Source organism: Prionailurus viverrinus, chromosome D3 (genome assembly GCF_022837055.1).
Source record: "Prionailurus viverrinus isolate Anna chromosome D3, UM_Priviv_1.0, whole genome shotgun sequence".
In the NCBI taxonomy this organism is placed as follows: domain Eukaryota; kingdom Metazoa; phylum Chordata; class Mammalia; order Carnivora; family Felidae; genus Prionailurus; species Prionailurus viverrinus.
In genome coordinates this window covers 15,173,808-15,193,602 of record NC_062572.1, presented here as the reverse complement: position 1 = coordinate 15,193,602, position 19,795 = coordinate 15,173,808, and the positions used below count along the sequence as shown (strand labels likewise).

The 19,795-nt window shown below is 42.6% G+C and overlaps 1 protein-coding gene across 1 annotated transcript in view; it reads right to left on the bottom strand.

Moving 5' to 3' along the window:
- SRRM4 (serine/arginine repetitive matrix 4) overlaps positions 1-19,795 on the bottom strand; it is a 590,829-nt gene that overhangs the window by 558,557 nt on the left and 12,477 nt on the right. The gene's annotated exons all lie outside the window — the stretch shown is intronic.

Sequence of the window (19,795 nt, the reverse complement as noted above, 5' to 3'; positions counted from 1 at the left end):
AATGTTTGCTAGATAAATAAAAATAAATGAACAATCTATCCCGGACAAAATCAAACGACCTTTTGCCGGCAGAGGACTGAATTAAAGAATTCTCTAGAACCTTCTAACAACAAGATTCTTGGAATCTACGATCTTTCCTGAGAATGTCTGAGACTCACAGTGATCTTCCAGAGACTGTGAACCAGAAGCTGGAGGAAAATCTCACTGATGCGCTAAACCTTACCAAATATTAAATTTTAAAAACGGATCCACCTAGAAAACCAATTTAAATCAAGTCTAAATCCAAACAACTAAAACAATTGAACAAGAATGAAATTTGTTCTGAGTCCCTACTTAAGGTAGAATCTTCTTATCTTTTAAGCAAAAAGCCCAATGTCATTAGTTTTGGTCATACACTGGCTTGTGGTGTCACGCTGGGCTATGTCACAGCACACATCAGCAATAATTTTATAAATGTGTTCTCCCCAGCTGCCTACCTCTGAGCTTGAATCAATTTCCAACCACAGTTTGCGCATTTCATGCCAAAAGGCTGCAGTGGGGGCGGGGGCGGGGGGGGGCAAGGGCTGGTGTGAAATCACTTGTTGTGCACATCTTCAAACATGGGTGAGAATCATCTTTCCTTTCAATGGTTTTGGTCTCAGTTTAACTAGACACAAACTTGCTAGATTCTGTGCAGTCTCTGGACTTTTCATTAATTCACTAACTCAACAAATTTGCACTGATTCCTTACTATGGGCCAGGAACTGTGCTAGACACTGGGGATACAGCAGTGACCAGAAAAGATATGGTCCCTGAAATTGTGGCACTTAAATTCTCGGTGGAGATCCACAAATGAACATGCAATCACAAAGTGGAATGGCTATTAGAGGGGAAAGCAAACTGGGTGCTATATACAAAAATAACAGGAAATCTAATTTGGATTGGGTGGAGTGGAGTAAGCGAATGCTTTCCTGAAGAAGTAACATTTACCCTCCAACCTAAACACTGAGAAGAGTAGTTATGAGCTAAACTATGTCCCCCCCAAAGTCATATGCTGAAGTTCTAACCCCCTGCCAGGACCTCGGAATGTGACTGTATGTAGAGACAGGGTCTTGAAAGAGGTAGCTGAGTTAAAATAAGGTCATTAGGATGGGCCGTAATCCAACAGGGCTGTGTCCTTATAAAAGGATATTCGGACACAGACACGTACACAGAGGAAAGACCACATGAGGACACAAGGAGACGGCCATCTACAAGCCAAGGAGAGAGGCCTCAGAAGAAACCAGCTCTGCTAACACCTTGAACTCAGACTTCTAGCCTCCACAACTATAAGAAAATAAATTTTTTAAGTCAGCTGAGCTGTGGGACTTTATCATGGCAGCCCTAACAAACTAATACAAGGGTTAACTAGGTAAAGACTGGGGTGAAGAAGAGACAGGTTCAGGCAGAGGGAAGAGAAAGAAAGCAAGCAAAAACCCAGAGTCAGAAAAGAGCCTTGCTTCAACAAAGAATTGAAAACCCGGGGCGCCTGGATGGCTTAGTAGGTTAAGTGTCTGACTTCAGCTCAGGTCATGATCTCACGGCTTGTGGGTTTAAGCCCCGCATCGGGCTCTGTGCTGACAGCTCAGAGCCTGGAGCTGCTTGGGATTCTGTGTCTCCCTCTCTCTCTGCCCCTCCCCTGCTCACACTCTTTCTCTCTCTCTCTCAAAAATAAGTAAATGTGAAAAAAATTTTTTTAATTAAAATTAAAAAAAAAGAACTGAAAACCCCATAAACATGTTTGAGGTTGAGTAAAGACAAGGAAGGATGGGACAAAGTATGACTGGAAACAGGGGCAGAAGCCAGAATGTACAGGACCCACCAGGCCATGTTAAGGATCCTGACATTTAATAGTTTTGGAGAAGGGGGAGGAGGTGGTGATGTGGTTCGACACATGGTTAAATATCGTTTTCTCCGGGCAGTAGAGGGGCGTTGCGGCAAGGGGCTCAACTAGAAGAGCAGTGATGGTCTTTGGACCAGGCTGGTAGCAGTAGAGGTGGAGAACTATCAACAGACACATACTTAGAACTGACAGGCTTTGCTGGTGTTTGGGTGTGGGGGCTGAAGGTGTTGGATGGCAAGAATGGTACCCTGGCTTCTGGCTTGAGTACCTAGAAGCACTTAACGAAACCTATTTTCCTATGTGTAGAGAAACTTCGGAAGCCATCTTCTGGCTTCCAGAAGTAGACAAGAGGTATAATCTCTTCAGGTAAAGGTCAAAGTGCTCAGCCCGGAAAACAAGGTTTTTCTAAATCTACTCCCTACTTGCCTTCACAGCTGCTCCTTGCATCACCCACCCCCACATCCCATGCTCTGGACACAGCTGATGTCTCAGTGCTCATCCTTGCTCCCCCTATATAGAACATGCAGGGGCACCTGAGTGGCTCAGTCAATTGAGCGTTCGACTTCAGCTCAGGTTGTGATGTCACAGCTCATGAGTTCGAGCCCTGTGTCGGGCTCTGTGCTGCCAGCTCAGAGCCTGGAGCCTGCTTCGGATTCTGTGTCTCCCTCTCTCTCTACTCCTAACCCATTCGCGTTCTGTCTCTGCCTCTCTCAAAAATAAACATTAAAAATTTTTTTTAAAAAAATAACACGCATACTCTACCTCCCTAGGAACCCCTGCCCATCATTCCATATGCTGTGCAAACGTAACTACTCCCAAACCTTGATTCCTGTGTCCACGTGGACCCCACCTCTCCCTCTAGCGAAGGTTCCTGTATGTTCTTGGCTTGACCAAAGCACTAATTACATGCACGTTATTCTCTCACATCATACCCTGTTCTTTGTTTTCCACTCCCTGTTCCAATTTGTAATTAAATATTCATCTAGGAGTTTCCTTCTAGAATTTAAGTGCCATGAATTCAAGGTTAAATACATGGAGCTAAATCCAAGGGACACTTGTGACCTTTTATGTTTCCTGACCTCTCCACAGAACTTGATAACGTATATTCCACTCCTTTTCTTAATATTTTAATTTGAAATGTTTCTACAGAAAAGTTAAGAAGATATAATGAATACCCGTATGTCCTTCACCCAGAATATCCAATTAATCTTTTTTTGTCACATGTGTTTATCCCCTGCTTTTGTTTTTCTGGACCATGGAAATGTAAGTTACAGAGATCACAACACTTTACTCCTAAATACTTCGCTTTACTCCTAAATACTTCAGGTTTCCTAAGAACAAAAAAATATATATATTTCTGTTACATCATCATAACACAATGATCAGATTCCAAAAAAAAAAAAAAAAACATTAATGCACTACTACTGTCTTAGTATGTTCAGCCTGTTGTAACAGAGTGTCATAGACCAGGTGGCTTGTAAACAATAGAAATTTATTCCTTATAGTTCTGGATACTGGGAAGTCCAGGATCAAGGTGCTCACAAACTCAGTGTCTGGAAAGAGCCACTTCTGGCTCTTAGCCCACTGTCTTCCTACCGTGTCCTCACATGAGGGACGGGGGCAAGGGAGGTCTCTGGGGTCTCTTTTATAAGGGCACTGATCCTGTTCATGAGGGCTCCACCTTCATGACCTATAATCACCTCCCAAAGGTGCCACCTCCAAATACCATTCACTGGGTGTTAGCATTTAACATGTGAATTTGGGAGGGCACAAACATTGAGTCAATAGCAACTCTTATGTAATAACTGACTTTAAAATTTTGTAAATTGTGGGCGCCTGGCTCAGTCGGTCGAGCATCCAACTTCAGCTCAGGTCATGATTTCACAGTTTGAGTTTGAGCCCTGCCCCTCATCAGGCTCTGTGCTGACAGCTTGCTCAGAGCCTAGAGGCCACTCCAGATTCTGTCTCCCTTTCTCTCTGGCCCTCCCCCGCTCACACTCTGTCTCTCTCTCAAAAATACATAAACATTAAAAAAAATTTTTTTTAATTTTGTAAATTGTTCCTGTAATGTCTTTTACACTGATTTTTTCTGATTTAAGATCAAATCTAAAACCATCTTCTGCATTTAGCTCTCATGTCTGTTTAGTGTTACCTGGAACAGTTCCTTAGTCTGCCTTCGTCTTTCAAGGTACAAATATTTGTGTCAAGTATAGCCCAGTTTTGTAGAACACCCTTCAATTTGGGTTTGTCTGGTATCTCCTCCTGATTGGATTCTGGATGTACTCTTAGGGCAGAAATATCAGAGAAGACATGTGTCCTTCTCAGTAAGTGACATCAGGAGGCACGTGACTGACACTGGCTTATCCCATCATTGATGATGAACCCCTTCCTTGAAGGTCTCTCTTCCCTTGGCTTCTATGGCTTTCCTTCTACTTCCTGGGCAGGTGTTTCTTGGTCTTTTTTCATGGGCTCCTCTTCCTCTGCGAACCCATAACTGATGGCCAGACAGGTTCCTATGCTAGGAGCCTATTCTAGACTCTTCACTCTCTAAACTGTCCTCCATTGTGCTTTGTATCCTGAATCTAATCTTCTGTAACTTCAATTACCACCCTTGTACTGACGGTTCTCAAACTTTCAATTCTCCTCACCCTCGATATCTCTCCTAAACTCCAGACCCAGAACTACCCAGCAGACAGCTACACCAGAAGGTCACCACCGTGTCCAGGAAAGAATACATCATCTTCCCCTGTCCCTGGCCTGTTTCTCTTCCTCCTGTGATAAATGCCAACACCCAGAGCTCAAGCAATTCATCCATTTTACAAACATTCATTGAGGAACTCAGAGCCTTTTTAAATTTAATTATTCAGAGTCTTCCTTCACGGATTTTCAACATCTTTAAATAACAGCTGTATCTGTCTTGTTTATTATTGTGTCTCTAGTGTGCCTTACCCTTGAAAATGGTAGCTATTTGTAATCAGACTCAGTTTTCTCATCTCAAAGGTAGAAATAATAATGGATCCCTCACAGGGCTTGGGTGAGGATTAAACAGGATCACATATGAGCAAGTCCTTTATAAACCTAAGTGTACCCCCTGCTATTCAAAATGTCCGAGATCAGCAGCAGCAAGCAACACCTGGGAACCGGTTAGATATGTGAGCTCTGGCTCCACACTGTCTTCACCCAACTGCGGAATCAGAATCTCTATTTTATACAAATCTCTAAGCGATTTGTATATGCAGTAAAGTTTGCGAAGGACTGCTCAATCCCAAATGAATTACAGACAGACCCAGGCACTGAATACATCACACCACTTGTTAACATTCAGTTCATGGTCTTTCTCACACAAGAAGTCTTTCCTGGTCAAATGAGGAAACACTAGGTTCACATGAAAGGCACAGCATCAGGGAAATGGCACGCTTTGAAATCCTGACTTCTGTTTCCTCAACTCTAACCTGGCTTTGAGAGCATCAAGGTCCTGGACCGCTGTGATGACTGGTGGAGACACACGTACATGAAGGATCACGGACATGCGATGGATGAATACTTAGCAAATCATATTTGGTTTTAAGGACAGAAACTCACACTCAGATGGCTTCCCATTTGCCAGGAATGTGCAACCTCTAACCCTGCCTACAGGTTCCACCTAGGTTAAAAGAAAAGACCGGGAATCTCTTCTTATTCTATGTCTAGGACAAATTCCCTTTTCACAGAGATCTGGATGTGCTTTTTTTTAAGCTACCATTTATTGAATTCCTACTATGTGTCAGACACAAGCTGAATAAAGTGAAAATGTCTGGTCTTTACATTCCCCATGTTGGTGCCAGGCCTGCACAGCATCAGGTGGGCAAGGGCTAGAGCGGTGGAACAGAAGGTGGGGGAAAGAACTAGGAGGAGGAGGAGACGGTTAAAGGAGCAGATTGGTGTGCTAGAACTCCTTTTGCCAAAGTTTATTTCAATCCGGCTGGGTTTTTTTTTTTTTTCAAGCTTCCAATTTAACAAGCTCGAAATAATAATTCCCACTGCTGCCTTCTGCGTCCAGCTCCTTACCTAAATAAAGGTGCTTCTTAAATATCAAGGACCTCTCATGCCGAAGATGATTGTAGCTCTTCAAAAAGACAGACGTGCCAGGTAACAGGCACCACAAAATTATAGACTGACATTCTCCAAAACCCCTATGAGACGCTGATGAACACTATATTGTGCACCCTCCAAAAACATAATCATACCACAGACAAAAAGTTTTACATACAATGTCAGGGAAAGAAGGCTTGCAATCCTTTTAAAGGAGACTGCAGAATCTTTCACTTCAAATCTCTAGGTTTAAGGTTTGTCTGTTTCTCTTCATACAGATCCTTATGTACCCATACACAGGTGCATGCATGCATGTGCGTGCATGCACACACACACACACACACACACACACACATGCACACACTGCATTTTCACTTACTTCATTTACCTCTCTAGATCCAGAAGCAGAATAAATTAACATTTCCCTGGCAGGCAAGCGGAGACATGTTTTGTCTAGAGATTACGCAGATTAAACCATCAAGTGCCATAATCTATCCTCAGTAAAGCAGAAAGACAGACAGGAAAATTTAGACATAGCCATCTAAAGCCCAGCAGGAAACAGTAAATTCACATCCTGAAAAGCCCATGTGCTCTGGCCTTCCTCCTGATCTAACGGACACTGTTCAGCGGAAAACACATCTTTTGTGGAATGTAGTTAGAAAACAAAATGAAATGAAACAAAACTGTGATGTCAGAAAGACCACAGTTGCCTGGAAGCTACTAATAACTTCATGTTACTCAAAGTGGCTTTTTTAATCCAAAGGAGGCATTTGGGCAACAGAAAAGAGAGTTCCAGGGGTGAAAAGCATGGAACTCATGTGGTGCCGACTCCCTAGGTTTGCCTGAATACCTGCTCTACCCCTTTTCTCTGAGCCTCAGTTTATTCAGACAGAGAAGGGGGCAATATGTGCACCTACTCTGTGGAGCCGTCCTGAGTTAGATGAGGTGATGCATGCAAAGACCTTAGCACAGTACCTGGTACACGGCAAGGGCTCGGCAGAACCTGTAAGTGCGACACAGAGGTCTTGGAAGTCCACGGACTCCAGTCTTGGTGGCCAGAACACAGAAAAAGTCCCCAAATCCCACCTACCCCTTCCCCTCAAATGTGCTATCATGTGCCAGAGCACTTGGGTTGATGTCCTGCACCAAACACTACAGGACTTGGCAAAAGTTGATGACTTTAACTCATTTGGGGCTTTAAAAAAATTTTTTATTGCAGGGATATATTATATTTATAAAATGTAAGCAAATTTTAACATTTATATATTTTTGTATGTTTTATAAAATATACATATAAAATTTGCTATTTTAACCAGATTTAAACATACAATATGATGGTATTAATTACATTCACAATGTTGTGTAACCATCACCACTATTTCCAAAATTTTTCACCACCCCAAATAGAATCTCTGTACCCATTAAGCAGTAACTCCCCATTCTCCTCTCCCCTAGCCCCTGGTAACCTTTACTCCCCTTTCTGTCTCTGAATTGGCCTAACAGTTCCCTTATCTTATGTTCCCTTATCTTATGTTCCAAGACCCCCAGCGGATGCCTGAAACCACAAGTATTACCAGACCCTATATATGCTTTCTCCTGTACATATATACTTGTGTTAGTGTGATTTATAAGTCAGGCAGAGTAAGAGATTAACAACACTAACTGATAATAAAATAGAACAATTAGGGGCACCTGGGTGGCTCAGTTGGTTGGGTGTCCGACTTTGGCTCGGGTCATGATCTCACGGCTTGTGAGTTCGAGGCCCTCGTCGGGCTCTGTGCTGACAGTTCAGAGCCTGGAGTCTGCTTCAGATTCTGTGTCTCCCTCTCTCTCTGCCCCTCCCCCATTCACACTGTCTCTCTCGCTCTCAAAAATAAATGCTAAAAAAATAAAAAAATAAAAAAATAAAATAAAATAAAATAGGACAATTACAACAATATGCCGCAATAAACATCATGTGAATATGATCACTTTCTCTCAAAGTACTATACTGAACTCATCTGCTTCCTGTGACAATGTGAGATGGTAACATGCCTGTGTGATGAGATGGGAGTGACGTGCATGGCCTGGGCATGGTGAATGAGCATTAGGCTACACTCACTGACCTTCTGACCATATGTGAGGAGGGAGATCATCTGCTTCTGGACCGCAGCTGACCGTGGGGAACTGAAACCACAGAAAGCGAAACTGTGGAATAAGGGGAAGTTGCTGTAAATGGAATCATGTGATATTTGTCCTTTTGTATCTGGCTTCTTTCACATAGCATAATGTTGTCAAGGTCCATATTGAAATTCACTTATTGTAGACTATATCAGAACTTCATCCCTTTTTATGGCCAAGTAATATTCTACTGCACAGATATGCCTCATTTTGCCTATCCATTCATATCAGCAGACACTTGGGTCGCTTCCACCTTTTATTTATGGTAAACAACGCTATAAACATTAGAGTAGAAAGATCTGTTTGAATTCCTGCTTTCAACTCTTTGGGGTACAAACCTCAGAACGGAAGTGCTGAATCACAGGATAATTTTATGTTTAACTTTGTAAAGAAACATCAAACTGTTTTCCACAGTGGCCGTACCATTTTTCATCCCAGCAGCAGTGTACAAGAGTTCCAATTTCTACACATTCTCTCCATCTCTTGTTATCTTCTGTAACTCAATGGTTTTTAAGAACATCTCACGGCTGTCCCAACAATGCGGCAAACTTACTGTTCTAGAACAGCTGAGAAGCAAGTAATGCTCCTTTAGTGATTCTCACTCCACTAGGGACAACTTTGCCTGCCAAAGAAACATTTGACAATATCTGGAAACATTTTTAGCTGTCGTAAGTCCTCATAAAATTATTTTGCATATTGGTCTTCCCAATAAGATTCCTTTCAGTTGCTCTCACTTCTATTTTCTACTTAAAAATATATTTTAAAAAGTTATTTCCATCAGGTTGGTTTGGGCTGCAAGTAACAATACCAAATGAAAAGTGGCTAAAAAAAAATAATGACACCTCAGATTTTGAAAGTATAGAAATAATGAAGTTTAGTAGTTCAATAATACCACCAAGGACATAGACTTTTTCCATCTCTCTGTTTTACCATCCTTGGCATGCTGGCTCCTATCCTCAGATTGGTCTCTTCATGGCCTCAAGCTGACTGCCACATATCCAGTCATCACATCCTCACCCGGCCACATACAAAGAGGAAAACCTATACCAGCATCCAGACAGCAAACCTCCCCCTGGGTCTCATTCACCAGAGTTGCATCACCTGCTCATGCCTAAAGTAATCACTGGCAAAAAGAATAAAACCACCACATTAAGTTTAGGCTCAGCAAAGTTTATCCCCTAAAGCTGGAGAGGCATCACCTTTCACGAGCTAGGAGATGTTGAAGGTATTAACTAATCTGTAGGGTGCTTCATTGGTGTTTCAAAGATAGTTTACTTGTCATCTGGTTTCAGATGCAAATGATAAAAAAAACTTGTTTTGTTTAAGAAAGGAATTATCGGCTCAGATAACTGAAAAGTCCAGGGATGGACACTGACTTCAGATACACACAGATATTGGTGGTCAAATGCCATCACCAAAGCTCCTCAACCCCTCAGATTCTCCTGGCTGGCTCTCCCCTCTTGGTGAGAGGCCAAAACAAAATCCCAGAACTGTGTTCTCATCAGCTTTGACTGGTCTGGCTTGGATCACTGTGGCTCTGGGAGTAGAATGCTCTGGCCACATTTGGATCACAAGGCTCTTCCAGCACAGGGAACAGAGGTACTATAAGCAGGAAGGGTAATGGATGATCAATTTGCAAACATCAACAAGCATACACTACACAGACACATGGGGGAAAATGTATATATTTCTGGCCTCTAGTAGTCTGATTATAAAAATGCACTAATTCCACAAACATTTGCATTCAGCTAACCACATGTCAGACACAATGCAGTGAGGAGGTAAATAAGACACAATCTCTTCACAAAGGACGCTACTCTTCCCCCACTAACCCCCTGTGTGACCCTGAAGAAGCTCCTCAACCTCTCAGATTCTCCTGCTCATCATCTGTAACAGGAAATGGCTGGGATGCTTGATTTCTGAATTGCTTTCCAATTCTGTATTCAATTAAGTCCATGACTTCCTTCCTACAAACTGCTTTGAGTACTTTCTTTTTCTAGATAACTACCAATCAGACCCATTTGATTCGCCTTGCATGGCTTGTTGCCCACCACAGAGGAACAAATAAAAGAGAGCAATGAAATAAACTCAGAGCCCCTCTGTGACTGAGCAATTGACTTTGGCATCTAGAGTTCACACACTCTTGCAGCCAGACAACTCATGGGAGACTGAGGTGAGGAAACCCAGCAGAGAAAAGGAGGTCCGGGCAAGAGATAGTGGGGAAGCCTACCACTGGGGAGGAAACTCTGGGCCACAGACTTTGCTCTTTCCCAGCTCCCACCCAGACTCAGTGTGGGCGACTTATTTCCAAGCCATGTCTGTAAGGGTACTTGGCAAAGAGAGACTCACTGGTACCTCTGCAGACTGCATGCTAAAATTAGCAGTGCGTGTGAAGCTGACTCCCTCAGAGTGATTGCAGGACCCTGGAGGTGCTGGCTTCTGCTGATTAGTCATGAGGCTGGCTTGCAAGGAAACACTGTCAGGTGCACAAAATGTTTAGTGACCCTTAAAAGACAGAATATTGTAGCTAAGCCCAAGTAAGTCTGCTCTAACAATCTTTCATTCTTTTCCTCAGAGTGATGAGAATAGTAATGATCAAGAGGTAACAGGCTGACAGCCTTCACATGAGGAGATATGCAGGTTGGACATTGTACAACTTTAGGGGTGCCATGCATATTGCAGTGTATGGAAACCTAGGTGAGTGTTGCCCCCTAGAGTTATGCAGTGCTCAACCTGTACAACTACATATGGCAATCCTTAATGTTAACAGCAAAACTAAGGTGAAAAGGCTGCCATAGCCAGAATCCAGAGATTTTCAATCAACTAACATAAGTTTTTACACCGATTATATACTGAAGTGCTATTTTGGATATATTGGGTTAAATGAAACACATTAATTTTATCAGTTTCTCTTTTTAATGTGGCTACTAGAAAATTTAAAATTACACATGTAGCTGGTATTTGTGGCCTGCATTATATTTCTACTGGACCATACTATCCTAGAAGGTCCCCAGCAGGACGGTGCAGTTGCCCACTGGGAACCCACTAGATACCACACTCCTTTGCCTGTTTTTCTTCCTTTGCCTCCCTTACGTTCCTACTCCCTCACTGACTTCCATGGGATCACCTGACAAAGTAACTGGACCCAAATTTGTCTCAAAGCATGCTTCTGGGGTAAAGTAAGACACAGACTTACTATGTATAGGGAACCATACTAATACATACCCTTTCCTTCTACTTGATTTCCAATATGACCCAGAAGAGAAAGAAACCAACACAGGAAAGGTTAAATACCAGATTTAAATAAGAGAACAAGGGATGTGCATGATTACCTGCCAAGTGAGTAGTAAGAGAGTTAAGTGCTAAGAGCTTGAAGGAGAAATGATATTAATATGGAGTAGTGTGGTTGGGGAAGGAGATTTCTGCTTGGCACCACAAGATCCAAGTGCTGTCAGTTTACTGCCAAAGAATGAGTTGTCAGATGTGAAGTTTGAGCAAGGACCTAGACTCAAGGAATGACTTTGGTGCTGATGATATGTGCTGTGTATTTTGTGGGAAGGACACTTTGATTACAGTGTGTGTGTGTGTGTGTGTGTGTGTGTGTGTGTGTGTGTGTGTTGGGAGTGGGGGGGGATGCCAGGATCTGATTCTCCTAGTTCACTCATGCTCCTTGTGAACAAAGCTGGCAGCGGGGAGGTAATGTAGCCTATTTCTCAGAGAGCACAAACAAAACATACTTTCCAGAAAGAGATCAAACACTCTACCCCTTTCTCATTAACACCATGCTTTTTGTGACTGAGATGAGCAACTATAAATGTCACCGTAGGAGAAGCAAGCATTCATTCTATGAATGTTATTGACCACTCACTATGTTCCAGGCACTACTGAAACAGCAGTGCAGAAAGCAAAGACCAAATGCTTTGTAACTTTCAAGACGGGGCGGGGGGGGGGGGGGGGGGGGGAGAGGGGGGCAACACCCTGCCACCATTCAGTCCTTTAAAACAAGCAGTAAATAAGCCAAAAAAGTACAGAAAGGAAATAATTAAACTGTCCTAAAGAACAGACATTTTGGTAGTTACCTAATCTCTTATTTATTGTTTCCTTTTACAGGAAACGAAAATCATTTTAAAAGAGTCCAGAGGGGGCGCCTGGGTGGCGCAGTCGGTTAAGCGTCCGACTTCAGCCAGGTCACGATCTCACGGTCCGTGAGTTCGAGCCCCGCATCAGGCTCTGGGCTGACGGCTCAGAGCCTGGAGCCTGCTTCCGATTCTGTGTCTCCCTCTCTCTCTGCCCCTCCCCCGTTCATGCTCTGTCTCTCTCTGTCCCAAAAATAAAAAAATTAAAAAAACGTTGAAAAAAAAAAAAAAAGAGTCCAGAGTTAGCTAGAATTTAAAAGAGAGAGAGCTAAGTCCTTTTTCCCCTGCAAAAGAACAAATTTGCATGGAAGAATTGGGATGGTGCTGTCCAAGGTACCAGTGGCTTCTCAGTTCACCTAGCTGGGATTTGAACATAATTATGATTCCCTCATAACTTTACAAAGGTAATATTTTGCCCTAATAAGTAGGTGGGCATCACAATCTATAGTTACATATGTGTGTGGATTAAAAATAGCTTTCCTTTCACTTATGCTCATTTTAAATGTCCTATTTGGATTTAAAAATAAATTCCTTTAAAATACATAGAATCAGGGAGTTAAGGGTTCTATCGATTCAGTTCAATCAAGGTTCTAAAGCACATTTCATCTTGTAGATGATATTCTTTCTTATACGCAGCTGGAATCTCTCCTGCCTAAATGTGAAAGTTATATATTCAACTGTCTACAAATATCAGAGGGCAAAAAGTAAATGATTAGAATGGGACATTTAGCCCCTAGGCGGCTTGGGGCTCTGTGCTGATGGAGCAGAGCATGCTTGGGATTCTCTTTCCCTCTCTCTCTGCCCCTTCCCCACTTGCTCTCTCTAAATAAATCAACATTTTTAAAAATTTTAAGGGGCGCCTGGGTGGCGCAGTCGGTTAAGCGTCCGACTTCAGCCAGGTCATGATCTCACGGTCCGTGAGTTCGAGCCCCGTGTCGGGCTCTGGGCTGATGGCTCAGAGCCTGGAGCCTGTTTCCGATTCTGTGTCTCCCTCTCTCTCTGCCCCTCCCCCGTTCATGCTCTGTCTCTCTCTGTCCCAAAAATAAATAAAAACGTTGAAAAAAAAATTTTTTTTTTAATTTTAAGAATAAAAGATTCTCCCTTTGGACAGAACAATTGGTGTCTTGGTAATCAGTCCCCATCATGCTTATTGTTTCCCCAACACTGAAGGCATTCCAGTTGCTACTTAAATATCCCATTTTATTTACTTTAATTTTTAATTTTTATTTTTGAGAGAGAAAGCATGTGCATGCACGAACTGGGGGGAGGGACATGGGGAGGGGGGGAGGGAGGGAGGGAGACAGGGAGGGAGGGAGGGAGGGAGAGAGAGAGAGAGAGAGAGAGAAAGAGAAAGAATCTTTTTTTTTTTTTATGAAATTTATTGACAAATTGGTTTCCATACAACACCCAGTGCTCATCCCAAAAGGTGCCCTCCTCAATACCCATCACCCACCCTCTCCTCCCTCCCACCCCCCAGAAAGAGAGAACCTTAAACAGGCTTCATGCTCAGCACAAAGCCAGATGTGGGGCTCAATCCTATGACCCTGGGATCATGAGCTGAGCCGAAATCAAGAGTCGGTCGCTTAACTGACTGAGCCACCCAGGCACCCCTACAGGGAGAAGCTTCTACTCAGCTCCAGCCATGTATTCGTGTGGGACAACAAACTCAATCTTGCAAAGTTATCTAATTACTTAGGAGAAGCTCAAAAATCTCTTAATTTAAACATGTTTTAATTAACTCAATTTTTAAAATCTACAGTGTGAACCACAAGGTTGGATCCTACCCACAGACTCCTGCTTTGCAATCTCTGTTCAATGCCAACTCTCATGCTTGAAATTTTAGAATCTTAGGAAATTGGAAGATATAAAAACACTTTCTTGGGGCGCCTGGGTGGCGCAGTCGGTTAAGCGTCCGACTTCAGCCAGGTCACGATCTCACGGTCCGTGAGTTCGAGCCCCGCGTCGGGCTCTGGGCTGATGGCTCGGAGCCTGGAGCCTGTTTCCGATTCTGTGTCTCCCTCTCTCTCTGCCCCTCCCCCGTTCATGCTTTGTCTCTCTCTGTCCCAAAAATAAATAAACGTTGAAAAAAAAATTTTTTTTTTAAAAATAAAAATAAATTAAAAAAAAAACACTTTCCCATTTCACAGATGGGGAAATCAAGGCACAAAATGTCTTAGATTTCAATTCTTTCCCCAAGAGTTGAGAAAGCAACCCCAAATACCTACTACCAAGGGCACTAAATTAAAAACAAACACTAGACAATTAAACAGTTTGTGAGCACTCAGGAAAGGAATTCACTGCAGAAAAAAGCATATGGATTGAGCACAGTACCTGGTATAGAGTGGGTGCTCTGCTCTATGAAAAGGTATGGTAGAAACTGTTGAATGAATGTCAGCTCAGACACATACCATGGTTGTGTATCATAGCAGTACAGTGTAAAGATCTGGAATCATACCAACTTAGAACTGTACCAACAGCTTACTACCTGTATGACATTCTCCCAGCCTCGTGTCTTCATCTGTAAATTTCGAATAATACCAAACCTGCATGTTTGTTAAGAGGATCTGAGATAACATACCACACCCATCACATACATGCATTTTATCTATATAATGCCCGTTATTCTAATTAGTTGACAGGTTTACCAGACTGGCAAGTCAGGAAAATGTAGTAGAGAGGCACCTGGGTGGCTCAGTCAGTTAGGCATCTGACTCTTGATTTCAGCTCAGGTCATAATCTCACAGTTCGTGAGATCGAGCCCTATGTCAGGCTCCGTAGAACCTGCTTGGGATTCTCTCTCTCCCTCTGTCTGTCCCTTCCCTGCTCATGCCATCTCTCCCAAAATAAATAAAACATTAAGAGAGAGAGAGAGAGAGAGAGAGAGAGAAGTAGAAAGAGATGAGGTTTAATGGAAAGGTCACAAGTTTTGGAATCAGTGCAAACTGAGTTGGATTCTAGTTCTGCCACTTACCAGCCTGGCTACCCTAAGTGACTCTTTAATGCTACCTTCATAGGGCTGTTGTAAAAATTAAATATAATTGAGCATCTACCCTATGCCATGCACTATGCCAAGCCATTTGCTTACTTCTGTTCACTTAATTTATGTAGAGTGCTTAGCACTGCCTGGGCTATAGTAAGTGCTCAACAAATAGCAGGGAGGGTTATAATCAGCATATTTGAATAGCAACAAGCACTAAACATCACTCAGGAGAGTCTTGTGAGTATAATAGATAAATGTGGGCTGGATGAGACCACAATGAAGTAGGTTTGTAAAAGAGTTGAATATACCATGGAGAAAATATTAGACAACAGTTGAGAGCCAAAAGAATCCTGCGTAAACATTCAGAACCAGTTCAGGAAAGATTTTCTGTAAAAGGGAGGATGGCAAATATTTTTGGCTTTGTGGGCAATAGAGTTGCTGTGAGAACTACTCAACTCTGCCCTTTTAGTGCAAAGACACTCACGGATAGGACATAAACTTATAGGTGTGGCTGTGTTCCAATAAAATGTTAACCAAAACAGGTGGCGGGCTGGATTTGGCCTATGGGTCGTGGTTTGCTGAGCCCTGGTTTAGAGTAATAAGATGATGGCGCGCAGTAGCATAAAGGGTGCTATTCAGTTGAAGAAACTGAGCACACAGTTACTTAGGTCCTTGGAATTAAAATCACAACTCAGGACAATCATGGTCAGTGAGATCCCAAAAACAAAAGCAAAATTTTGAGTGATTTGAGCCCATGAAAGTGAAAATTCTATCCTAGTCTGCTCTGGAGGGATCATGCCCAGACTGGTCCTGGGCAAAGTAATGTGAACCAGAGCGTGTTCAACTGAGACGGGTGATAAAAGACCAACCAGAAATCGCTTACATGTTTCATCTGGTGAGCCTGCCACAACACCCCATTCCCAATCAATTGCTAGTAGCTGCAAGCAGCCCCGTATAGAAAGGATTCTGAGTCCTCACATCTGGGCCTCAAGACAACGGGCCAAGACTGATGAGTAACGTCTTCCATGGGTACAAGGGGAAAGTGATGATGAATGTGCCAACAGCTGCCGTCCTGAAAACCCCACCACATGAGGAAGGATAGACAATAAATAAACGGAATTTGTTACCCCAAATAAGTTATGTAATCCAAAATATAATCATCTTCAAGCTGGTAAGATACTACTATGCTCTAAATATTAACCTGATCTTGCTAACAATGGACATATCCAAAATAGTTTTTATTACAGTGGGCAGCAGGGGACTGGCCTAGGTCACCGGAATATTCTTCCCAGCCCTGCGTGACACTCTGTGATTTTTCAAGATGCCTTATTGTACTATCACAGCTGTGTTCCAGGTGGCTTAGTCTTCCCAAAAGCTTCGCTTTGAAGACGTCATGAATATTTAAACATACTTAAGGCTAAACATTTTTCATGCTTCTCAACTCACCTACAGTCCAAAGGTGGGTTCTTGTTGTCAAGAAGGCTCATTTTCGAGATGTGTGTTTGTGCACATATAGGCATACAAACCCATGGGCACTGTATTATATACACACGTTCAGACCTTCAAGGTGCATGTATGTAAATTCTTCCTTTTAAATCTTGACACTGAGTTCTAAAGTCAAAGCCTGCAGTTAAAGGCCACTGACATGTCTTCAGACACAAACCAGCAGCTTTGTGATAAGTAAGAATGTACTGATTATTTGGAAATGACCTACTAATGTTCCCACTGCAGTGATTCATAGATTATGGCCTCAGAACCCACAGTGACAGTGAGCTAGCCAGTGTCCCTTTCAGTGTCATCCTTCATTGACAATGCTGCATGAGTCACAGAAGGTCCCAGAGGGAGGTGGGAGAGGCAAGGCATGAAGGGTTGAAGTAAAGAGAGTTGGCTAAATAACACGTTTTTCTTTTTCCCATGAAATCCCACTGAAACAACTATAAAGGTGTTTTGTTTTCCTCTGTTTTTAAGGACTTAAACCCACCAGAATAGAGAATAGGTGGGGGGAAAAAACCAAACTGTAGAAGCTAAATGTATATGAAAAATGCCTCAAAATCTTAAGCCAACAGTGGAGACTCATAGATTAGCAGCACCTAATAAAAAATTAAGGTACCTCTAAAAATGAAGGTTAAGGTAGTGAGACTGGCTGAAATCCAGTTTAAGAAGCTGTCAGTTTCCAGCAATTGCATTACTAGGTATATACCCCCAAAATGCAAAAATACTGACTCAAGGGGATACGTGTGCCAATGTTTATAGCAGCACTATCTACAATAGCCAAACTATGGAAACAGCCCAAGTGTCCATCAACTGATGAATGGATAAAGAATACGTGGTATACAGATACAATGGGGTATTACTCAGCCATGAAAAAAGAATGAAATCTTGCCATTTGCAAGGATGTGGATGGAGCGAGAGTATTATGCTAAGCAAAATAAGTCAGTGAGAGAATGACGAATACCATACGATTTCACTCACATGTGGAATTAAAAAACAAACAAATGAACATAGCGGGGGGGAAAGACAGAGAGGCAAACCAAGAAACAGACTCTTAACTATAGAGAACAAACTGATGGTTACCAGAGGGGCGGCTGTGGGGGGATGGGGGAAATTGGTGATGGGGATTAAGAAGCGCACTTGCTGCAATGAGCACTGGGTGATGTATGGAAGTGTTGAATCACTGAACTGTATACCTGAAACTAATATTACACTGTGTGTTAACTATAATTTAAATGAAAAAAAAAAAAAAAACAAAGCTGTCAGTTCATCAGATCTGCTTCCCTACTTCATACAGCCAGATTGCCTAGAGACCAACCTGGCAAAAGACCAGAAGTTTCTTCTCTAGACAAGATACAACAGTCTCTGGATGAAAGGACTCTAGAAATGGGTACGACACTTTAAAAAGAAGAAAGGATAGGGGGGCCTGGGTGTCCCAGTCGATCAAGCATCCAACTTCAGCTCAGGTCATGATTTCATGGTTCATGGGTTCGAGCCCCACGTCGGGCTCTGTGCTGAAAGCTCAGCATGGAGCCTGCTTCGGATTCTGTGTCTCCCTCTCTCTCTGCCCTTCCCTGCTCGTGCTCTGTCTCTCAAAAGTAAATAAATGTTGAAAAAATTAAAAAAAAAAAAAAAAAGGATACAAAATCAGAAGATAAAAGTAGCTCTTAGAATTTTTTTGCGGGGACACCTGAGTGGCTCAGTCAGCTGAGTGTCCAACTTCGGCACAGGTCACAGTCTCACAGCTTGTGGGTTCAAGCCCCATGCCAGGTTCTGTGCTGACAGCTCAGAGCCTGGAGACTGCTTCAGATTCTATGTCTCCCTCTCTCTCTGCTCCTCCCCTGCTGGGTTACACACACGCTCTGTCTCAAAAATAAACATTAAAAATATTTTTTTAATGAAAAATATTTTTAATGAGAAATGTTAAAAGACAAATTTAAGGAAACCTCCCAGAAAATAAAAAGACAAAGAGAAAATGGGAAATACAAGAAAAGTTGAAGACTGCCATAGGAAGTCCACTATCCAAGTAAAAGGAGTCCCTGAATGCTAGGAGAGAGGGAAAAAAAAAAAAAAAAAAAAAAAAAAAAAGAGGGGAAAAAAATTACCCATTATATTAGTTAGCTACTGCTGCATAACAAATTATCCCCAATACTCAGCAGCCTATAACATTTATCCTCTTACCCAGTTTCTGAGAGTCAGGAATCTGGGAGCAGCTTAGTTGGGTGGTTCTGGCTCAGGGTCTCCCACAAGGCTACAGTCAAGCAGTCAGTGGTAACTGCAATCTCGTCTGAAGGCTAGGCTGGGGCTGGAGGATGTCTTCCAAAGTGACTCACTCACATGGCCATTGGCAGAAGCCTCAGTGACTAGCTGGCTGTTGGAAGAAGGCCTCAGTTCTTTGCCACATGGCCTTCCCCATATGGCTGCTTCACATGGTAGCTGGCTTTCCCCAAAGCAAGTGATTCAAGAGAAAGAGAGCACAACCAAAAAGAAGTCACTGTGTCTTTTATACTCCAATCTCAGAAATGAATTACTATCACTTCGGCTATATGCTACTAGTCACAGAGACCAATCTTGGTCCAATAATGACAGTGAACTACACAGGGGTATGACTATCAGGAGGCAAGGATCATGGAAGCTTGCTACTACATCCATAAAATGTGTGTGTGTGTGTGTGTGTGTGTGCGCGCGCATATTTATGTAGATGTATTATTTTAATTCTCAGAATTTAAGGACATATGTTTCCAGAATTGAAAAAGCTAACTGCTTAGAACAATGGGCCCACAACAAGGCCTGTCATCTTGAACTTTCAAAATGCCACAGATCCTACAAGCTTCTAGAGATGTTAAAAAGTCAGATAACCAGGGGCACCTGGGGGGTTCAGTCAGTTGAGTGTCTCACTTCAGCTCAGGTCATGATCTCGCAGTCCTTGAGTTTGAGCCCCGTGTTGCATCGAGCTCACTGCTGTCAGTGCTATCAGTGCTGATCCTCTGTCCCTCTCTCTCTCTGCCCCTTCCCCCACCCTCAAAAATCAATAAACATTTCAAAAAAAAAAAAAAGTCAAATCACCAAAGATACACAAACGGCCAACAGGTACAT